The following is a 9,740-nucleotide window of genomic DNA, read 5'->3' as shown; positions in this document are numbered from 1 at the left end:
AACACTTGGTGATTAATAGTAAAAGACATCATAAAATTGAGAAAGCAATCCAAATTAAAGCTACCCACTATCAATAATCAACAATAACAAATCAAATAACACAAATGAAACATGAAAACTCTCAATGCATTACTTGAATTTAAACCCAATAAGATCCAAAATCATAACCCAAAATAACTAAAATTGCAAGAGTGCTAAGTAAAATTAGAGAAGAGGAATTACAATTAGAGTAATAAAACTTAAATTAACAAGGATCTAATCCATAGATTGAAGTAAAATGAACAAAGAACACTAAAACCTAGAGAGAAGGAGCAGTTTCCCTCACTAGAAGTAAAAAACTATGTAAAATCTAACTAATGGAATGTTGTGTCTAAGCTTCCTTCACCCCCAGCCTCTAATCTTTGAATTGGGCTTGAAACTGGCCCAAAAAGTGCCCAAAAATTTTTCCCAGGATCTTTCCATTAATGAGGTACCTGCAAGCATTCCTGAATACGCGGCAATGTGGTTTGCGTATACGGGCGAGGAGTGAAACAGAAGATGCATACACGGCTTCAAGGATGCATACGCATGTCTGCAGAAATCCCAAATCTTCATTTCTTCATAGTTTCCCACTCTTGCTTGCTTCCTTTCCCACTTCTTCCAATCTATCCTTGATTCCTAAAACCTGAAATCACTTAACAGACATATCAAGGCATCCAATGGAATTTAAGAGAATTAAAATTAGCATTTTTGGAGCCTAAGAAGGCATGTTTTTTACATTTAAGTACAATTTGGAAGGAAATCACAAATGTATGCTATTTAAGTGAATAAGTGTGAGTTTATGTGATGAAATCCATTCAATTCAAGTCAAAATTTATCATCAAATATGGATTCATCAAAGTCTTATATCGAGTTTCAGAGAGTGCTCGATAGTCTTAGAACTCTTTGTGATGTGGCTCATGCAAGGCTCTAGAATCTTGAAATTCTTTGTGATAAGCTTCTTGCATGGATTTATGCACTTGGAACTCTCTCATAAAGTGTGCTTGTTGTGCTGAGAGTTCTTGTATTGCGGAATATACTTGTTGCCACTCTACCCCTTGTTGTGAAGGATTCGAGGACTGATGACATTGTTTGGGTTAATTTTGAGGGCCCTGGTTCTGAGGAGGAGATAGCGATAGAATTTTTTCTCCTTGAGCTTCTTGAATCTCCCCCTCTTTTGCTCATTGAGGGGCTTCTATTTTCACCTTCTCCAATAACTTCTTGGTGATTGGTTTCCCTAGTTCAATGGGGATGTCATTCTGAATGAAAGTACTGGCTGCATCACAGAGGCGGTGGGTAATACTTGGGAAACCCAATAGAGCTCTTGGCTGTGGATTAGAGGCAAAGTGGTATATTTCATTAGGAATGATTTCATCTACTTTTACCTCTTTACCGATCATGATACAGTAAACTATAATAGCTCGTGCCATAGTAAGCTCAAATCGATTGCTTGTAGGTGAGATTGAGTGGGTGACAAACTCTATCCAACCCCTTGCTACGAGTGTAAGCTTGCTTCTCCTCAAGTGAAGTATCTTACCCGTTGCACCCCTTAACCACTGAGCACCGGGTACAATTAAGTCTCAGAGCACTTCTTCAAGACTGGGGACATTTTTTACTCTTTCCTTGTAACTCTCCCTTGATGGCGCAGTTGAGATTCTCAACTTAAGAATTCTCCGGATACTCATTGGACTAAAATCTATCTCATTGCCTCTAATAAATCTCTTGTAAGTTAAAGGTATTTTCCCATGAGTCTGGGCATTGGTGAGCCAAGCATTTGCGTAAAATTCCTGTATTAGTAATTGTTCCACCTTTTGAATTGGGTCACAGAGAGTTTGCCATCTTCTCATTGTGATCTAATCATTGACTTCAGGGTATTCTCCCCTTTTGAGACTAAATGATCCATCAGAAATAATATATTTGCCATAAATAGAGGTATAAAATTTATTCTCATGGAGGTTAGAGAGGAACATTGATGACCCGTATGAAGATGTATTTGGTTCTTTTCCTTTTCCCTTGCTTGAAGAAGAGGACTTCTTTTTGGGTGCCATAGTCTTTGATGTAGCTTACTAGATCAAACCAACACCAAACTTAAAAATTTTGCATATCCCCAAGCAAAGTGATAGAAGAAAGGATTAGAAAAGAAGGGAAGAAAGTGGAAGAAAATAAGGGAAATGGTTATGGTTTGAGGAAAGAACGGGGAGGCATAATTAATTGTAGTATGTATGTAGGGGATGATATGGACATATATAGTGAAAGTGACATGGTAAAGGATAGTAGGGATGAAATGATAGATCCAACAGTTTGCATGGGGTTGAAGTAGACGAGGCCACTAGGGGCATAAGGTAAGAAGTGAAGGATTATGGGAAAAAGTGTGGAATGGGGGTGGTCTTGTAGTCTGCATGGGAACAAATTAGCCAATGCATGAACATGGACTCCCCTTAAGAGGGTGGTTGGTCATTAAATTTTTGTCTTGTAGGGGAGAAGCTCTTCGAAAATGGGGATATTGTTGAAGGTGTGCTGGTAGCACGAATCCTCACACTTTCGTACTGTTGTACCAGCAAGTGCATTGGGTCGTCCAAGTAATACCTGAGCGAGTCAGGGTTGATCCCACGAGGATTGTAGTTTGAAGCAAGCTATAGTTATCTTGAAGGTCTTAGTCAGGCAGATCAGAAGGTTGATAGATAAATATTTATGGGATTATTGGAATTAGTAACAGGAATAAGGTAAAGGAATGGAGTTGCAGTCTTTCTGAATTAACTCTGGTATTACTGTCTTCTTGGCTTGTGAATGATCTCTTCTATGGCAGGCTGTATGTGATCAACGCCATGGGCCGTGGTCATTGATTTTCTCTGCTACAGATTGAACGCCATTGGCGTGGTCATCCAATTTGACAATGGGTAAAGCGCTTAGCAGTCCATTCTCTTGGCGATCCTACTCAAAACGCCACAGACAAGGTCGAATCTTCCATATCAGAGGATGCTGCTTCTTTGGATTCTAGCCTATACCACAGAAACCCTAATCTCCCTAGAAATCGGCTGAACTGGTGTCTCGACAAGTTTCCAATGAAGTCTTGGATTAGCCGTCTGAGAGATGTATAAACATAGTTGTTGGCTCGTGCTTTCCAGTCACGTATTCACACGAACCTAAGTAGACGCGGGTGTTTGTCAGGCATGTTCATCTTAATGTGATGAATAGAGCTGATTGTCACTGATAATCCTATTCACCACGTTGAAGATCGACTATATATCTTAGAAATAAATCAAACACGGATCGAAGAAGAAAAAGTAATACTTTTATTAATTCATAGGACTCAGCAGGGCTCCTCCCCTCAACCTAGGAGGTTTAGAAACTCATAATGAAAGGAAAATACAAGTGAAAAATGAAATAATGCTGAATGATGGGCGATGATCCTTAACAAAGTGTGATCTTCTACTTTAAATACTAAACTAATGACTAGTAAGGGTAAAACAGTCTTTTTAGTGCTAAAATTTACTTTTGGGGCCCACTTGGTGAGTGTTTGGGATGAGATTTGATGAGATCCACGTACTATGATGTCTCTGGGGCGTGGAACGCCAGCTAGGGGGTCCTCTCTGGGCATTTGGACGTTGGACTCTGCTCTGTGGGCGCTGGATGCCTGGAAGGGGGCAGGAAGCTGGCGTTGGACGTTAGTTTTGGGCCTTCAAATCCAAAGCAAAGTATGGACTATTATATATTACGAGCACTCCATTTGAACTTTTGTAGCTCCAGAAAAGCCCTTCCGAATACAAGGAGGTCAGACCCGGACAACATCTATAGTGCTTTCTCTGTCTCTAAATCAGACTTCTGCTCCAGCTCCTCAATTTCAGCCAGAAATTACCTGAAATTGCACAAAACCTATAATGTGAATTTAACACTAAAACCTATAAAAACTCAATAAAAACTAAACAAAACATACTAAAAACTATATGAAAATGATGCCAAAAAGTGCATAAAATATCCGCTCATCACAACACCAAACTTAAATTGTTGCTTGTCCCCAATCAACTAAAAACACAGTAGGATAAAAAAAATTAAGATACAATAAATTTCTATGTTTCCAATGAAGCTTAGTTACAATTAGATGAGCCAGACTTAGTAGCTTTTTGCTTCTGAATAGTTTTGGCATCTCACTATCCATTAAAACTTAGAATGGTTGGCATCTTTAGGAACTCAGAATCTAAATGATATTATTGACTCTCCTAGTTTAGTTCTTTTTTATTATTGAACACAGCTTTCAGAGTCTTGGCCGTGATCCTAAGCACCTTGTTTTCCAGTATTACCACCGGATACAATAATGCCACAGACACTTTAACTGGGTGAACCTTTTCAGATTGTGACTCAGCTTTGCTAGAGTCCCCAGAGATAGAGGTGTCTAGAGTTCTTAAGCACACTCTTTTTGTTTTGGACCATGACTTTAACCGCTCAGTCTCAAGCTTTTCACTTGACGCCTTCACGCCACAAGCACATGGTTAGAGATAGCTTGGTTGAGCCGCTTAGTCCATGATTTTAATCCTTTAGGCCCTCCTATCCATTAATACTCAAAGCCTTGGATCCTTTTACCTTTGCCTTTTGGTTTAAAGGGTTACTGGCTTTTTGCTCTTGCCTTTTGGTTTAAAGAGCTATTGGATTTTCTGCTTGCTTTTTCTCTTTTTTTTTCGAATGCAAGCTTTTTCTTTTTATTTTTGCTGCTTTTTCTTGCTTCAAAAATCAATTTTTATTGATTTTTCAGATTACTGATGACAAGTCATCTTAGCCTAGTTTCACTAGCCTTTTTCTTTGTTTTTATTAGGTTTTATGTACTTTCTTGCATTCTAAGTAAGTAATTTGGAATGAAAATGCATGACTTCCTTAAATCAAACAACCACCATGTAATTAATGCTAAATCATGAGGTTTAAGCTAAATTTAATTGAATTTTAATGATTTATAAACCTTGTGAATTTAGTGATACTTTGATTGGTTGTTTTGATTACTTGTAGGTGAAGAAAGAAGAAAAGAAGAAAAGCGTGGCTTAAGGAGCGTGCCCAAAGGAAATAAGAAACGTTTCCAAGGGAAGCAAGAAGTGTGCCCAAGGAAAGAGAAAGCGTGGCAAAGGGAAGAAAAAGCATAACCACATTGAGGAAGAAGGAAAGCTAAGTTGATAAAGCAAACTGAGCTTCACAAGGAATGAAAGGAGAAGGCAAGGTACAAGGCTAAGTTCAAATAGTTAACTGAGCACTAAAGAAAGCAAGGAAATGGTGCAAAGCTAAGTTAACTAAGTTAACTTTATCGGGACCTCTCCATATTAATTCAAGAAGAAATTCCAAGGGATGAAGCCAACAAGATTCGAACCAAGGACCAAGAAGAGGCAAGGAACTCACCTTGCAAGGAAATTCAAGAAGAAATAGCCAAAATGCATCCTCCATGGTTCGAACTTGGAACCACACGCTACTCCTTGCAAGGGAATTCAAGAATAAATAGCTAGAATGCTTCCTCCAGGATTTGAACTTGGGAATCCCTTGAAACATAAGGAAGGAGTGCCACCAAGCTTGCAAGGAAAATCAAGAGAAAATAACTGAAATGCTTGAGCCAAGTTTCGAACCAAGGAGCTCTTGGAAACACAAGGGAAGAGCACCCACTCATCCAAGGAAACTAGCTCTAAGACTTCCTCCACTAGGATTCGAACTTGGGGACATTGAGGCCATGAGCAAGGCGCTGCACAAGGAAGCTCAGTTGGTTTTTCCAACTGACCATTGCCTCTCCCCCAAGCCTCCACAATTTGACACGGTCATGACACCAAGGAGCAAGCATTTTGGCGCAACAAAGGGGCCTTGAGTGCGCATCATGACACGGCCAACACTTAGAGCTCAGTTCAAAATTCCAACTGAGCTCTAGTGCAATTGACACTCAAACAAGGCTGGGCGCACCAAGTTGACACGGGCAAGCAAGGCATTAGAGTGCTCAGTTGGTTTTTCCAACTGAGCTTACCCCTGGGAGATGCAATTTGGGCTAAAAATTGGATTAAAAATCCAATTTAATTCATTTCTTCACCAAATCAAAAGCCCATCCAAATTCTAGAATCCAAGAATAGAAAGTGTATAAATAGGAGTTAGTTTGATGTAATTAGGACTTTTGAACTTTTGGGATTTTCATTTTTACTTCTGGACTCTTATTTTGAATTCTCCTTGGGAGCTTTTACTTTAAATTTTCTGAGAGAATTGGGAAGGAGAATTGATCTCTCTTCTTCTTGGTTCTTGCTTGAGCACTCTTTAATTTTCTTGCTTTTGATCTTGGGTGAAGAATTGAAGAACTTCTGTTTCAATCTCACCTTGAGATCTTGTTTTAATTCTCTGCATAATTGAATTGATGTTTAATTCACTGCTTCATTCTTCTACTCTTTCTGCAATTTACTTTTCAGTTTCTTTTACAATTATTCTTGTTGGATCAAGGAAGGATTTGAGATCTAGACTTGTTATCTAGTCTCTTCCACTCCTGAGATCTTCAACCTCTTTTACTTTGCTGCAAATTAAGCATTGCTTTCTCTGTTTTTAAATTCTCAAAGCATTTTACTCTTCTGTTTAAGATCTACTTCACTGCAATTCAATTTTCTCTTTTATGTTTAATGCAATTTACTTGTTCTTGTTTAATTTCTGTAATCCCAACTCCCAATCCCTTTTACAATTCAAGCAATTTACGTTTCTTGCACTTTAAGCTTCAGCCATTTACATTACTTGTAATCTAAGTTTCTGCAATTTAATTTACTTGCACTTTAAGATTCAGCTCCTTTACTTTCCTGCTCTTTAATTTACTGCAATTTTCCCTTCCCCTTTTACATTTCATGCAATTTAGTTTCTGCAAAGCATAAACCACTCAACCAATACTTGATTCGCTTGACTAAATCAACCACTAAACTAAAATTGCTCAATCCTTCAATCCCTGTGGGATCAACCTCACTCATGTGAGTTTTTATTACTTGATGCGACCTGGTACACTTGCCGGTGAGTTTTGTGTTGGATCATTTTCCACACATCAAGTTTTTGCAAAAACTTGATGGTATTTTTGTGGAAAAACGGATTTCCAAAACACCTAAAACTCACCGGCAAGTATACCGGGTCGCATCAAGTAGTAAAACTCACTTAGAGTGAGGTCGATCCCACAGGGATTGATGGATCAAGCAACTTTAGTGGGTGATTAGTTTAGTCAAGCTAACATTGAAGTGAATTGTGTGAATTTGTTGCCAACAGAAAGTAAATATCAATGAATTTAAAGTTGCAGAATGTAAATTGGCAAGTAGCTTAAAGAGCAAGAAATGTAAATTGCAAGAATCTTAAATGACAAGAAATGTAAATTGCATGAAATATAAAGGGGAGTGGGTGCTGGAAATTAAAATTTAACAGGAAAGTGTAAATAGCAATCAAACAGAGAAGTAAAAGGTGCAAAATCATGCAACAGATCTAAACAGAAAAGGGAAATTGCTTGAAGAATTCAAAACAGAAAAGCAGTGCTTAATTTGCAGCAATTTAAAAGTGGTTCAAGATCTCAGGAGTGGAAGAGACTAGAAAACAAGTCTAGATCTCAAATCCTTCCTTGATCCAACAAGAACAATTGCAAAATGAAAATGGAAGAGTAAATTGCAGAAGAAGATCAAGATGAAAGTAATCAAGGAAACTCAGATTTTATGCAGAAGAGGAATAAGAGATTTCAGATCAAGTGAAACAGAATTCCTTCAATTCTTGATCCAAAATTTAAAACAGAATGGAAAACTAAAGAGAGAGAGCAAAATGAAAACTAAAGAGTACAAAACTCCCTATTGGAGCTAGCCTCCATACAATTGAGCTTTCTTTAATGAGATGGAATTGATGCCTTTATATAGGCTTTACAAAGTGAAAAATGAAATTGAAATGAAAAACAAATTAAATGAAAATCCTAATTCTAGCTTGTTCTTGTGCCTTTGAGTGATGATGTGGGCTTTGCTTGCTTTGGATCTGAGGAGAAATGGGTTTGGTTGGCCTTGATTCAATTTGGAGAGGAATTGAATTTAAATAGAATTTTTATTCAATTTTTGGTCCATGGGTGTTGCTCCCAGGAGCGGCTCAGTTGGAAAACCAAACTGAGCACCCAATGTTGCCTTGCTTGCTTGATTTGGTGTGCGTTCAGCCTTGTCCATGTTGCATGACACTAGAGCTCAGTTGGAATTTTGAACTGAGCTCTATATCTTAGCCGTGTCAAAAGTTGTGCGCGTCATGGCATCCTTGGTGTGCCAAAGTGTTGGGCCAAAATGTGGGTGATGGGGGAATGTAGCGCTCAGTTGGGAAAACCAACTGAGCTCCCCATGTGTAGCGCCTAGTTGTGGGCTTCATGCTTCCAAGTTCGATCCTTGGTGGAAGCAAATTGGTGTTGATTTCCTTGGAAGAGTGGAGAGTAAGGAGTGCTTGTACAAGGAAGCTCCAGGTTCAAGCCTTGTTGAGTGAAATGTTGTACCCATTTTTATTTCAAGGAGTAGCGCTCCTTCCTTGCAAGTGAGAGGCTCCCACTTCGAATCTTGGTGAAGCCACTTTGGTCTATTTTTGCTTGTTTTTGGCCTTTAAAGATGCCTTTCACTTGTGCATCAATTTCATGCCAAATATGGACTATTATATATCGTTGGAAAGCTCTGAATGTCAGCTTTCCAATGCAACTAGAAGCACATCAATTGGACATCTGTAGCTCAAGTTATAGCCCTTTGAAGGAGGCATGGTCATGCTGTAAACGCCCAAGTTTTAACTTAGCGAAAATTCTTGCTTCCAAGCCAAGTTTTTCACGATAAAGCTAAGTTCACTTAGTGAACTGAGCTTTGTGATGCTGATTGTGAAACTTCCTTGATTTGGTCATGGGCCACGCTTTTAAAAGTGTGGCCTAAGGCTCCAAAGTGTGCTCCAACTTCAAAGTGTGCCCCAAAGTTCTTTTTTTCTCGTTTTTAGCTTATTTTGTGCTTCTTTGCTTCTTTTTCTTCTTATTTCCTACCAAATTTATAAAATTAAAAGATCAAGGAAATATACCATTTAAGCATAAAAGAATGCAATATTTAAGCACTAATTATCAATTTCTTGTATGAAAAAGCATAGAAAAACATGACATGATGACATGTCATCACAACACCAAACTTAAACCTTGCTTGTCCCCAAGCAAGAAAAGAATCATGCAATAAAGATTAACAATCCAAGGTAAGAAGAATAGCAACTCAATGTTCATGGTAGGCTAGTTTTTTATGCATGCTACAATCACAAAAGAAATATAAATGATTGATGCTTCTATCTAGCTCAATTTATGAAATCTTTTTCTTATAATTTTTCCTTGAAACAAGCTTTTGATTTATTGGCTTCTCCTTTTGGGTGCTTTGCCCCATGAGTTGATAACAAAGCTACGACTTCTAAATGCTTTGTTTTCAAGTATTACCACTTGATACATAAGCACCACAAGCATTTAATTAGAGGACTTCATTAAGCTCATTTGTTTCTTTTCTTAACTCTCTAATCATTGATGCTCAGAGCCTTGAGCTTTGAGGGAGTGCATTTGCACTTGAGCCTAGCCTTGACTTCTAAGTGTTTTGTTTTCAAGCATTTGGCTTGATACATAAACACCACAAGTACTTAACAAATAAATTGCCATTGGTACTCAGAGCCTTCAGCTTTCTCATTCTTTCCCTTTTTCTTTTCTTGCTTTAATTTGTATTTGCTTCTTCAAGGTT

The sequence above is a fragment of the Arachis ipaensis genome, chromosome B9 (genome assembly GCF_059453495.1).
Source record: "Arachis ipaensis isolate K30076 ecotype BB chromosome B9, ASM5945349v1, whole genome shotgun sequence".
Lineage (NCBI taxonomy): Eukaryota > Viridiplantae > Streptophyta > Magnoliopsida > Fabales > Fabaceae > Arachis > Arachis ipaensis.
The sequence above is the reverse complement of the archived record's forward strand: the minus strand, read 5'-3'. Positions refer to the sequence as shown.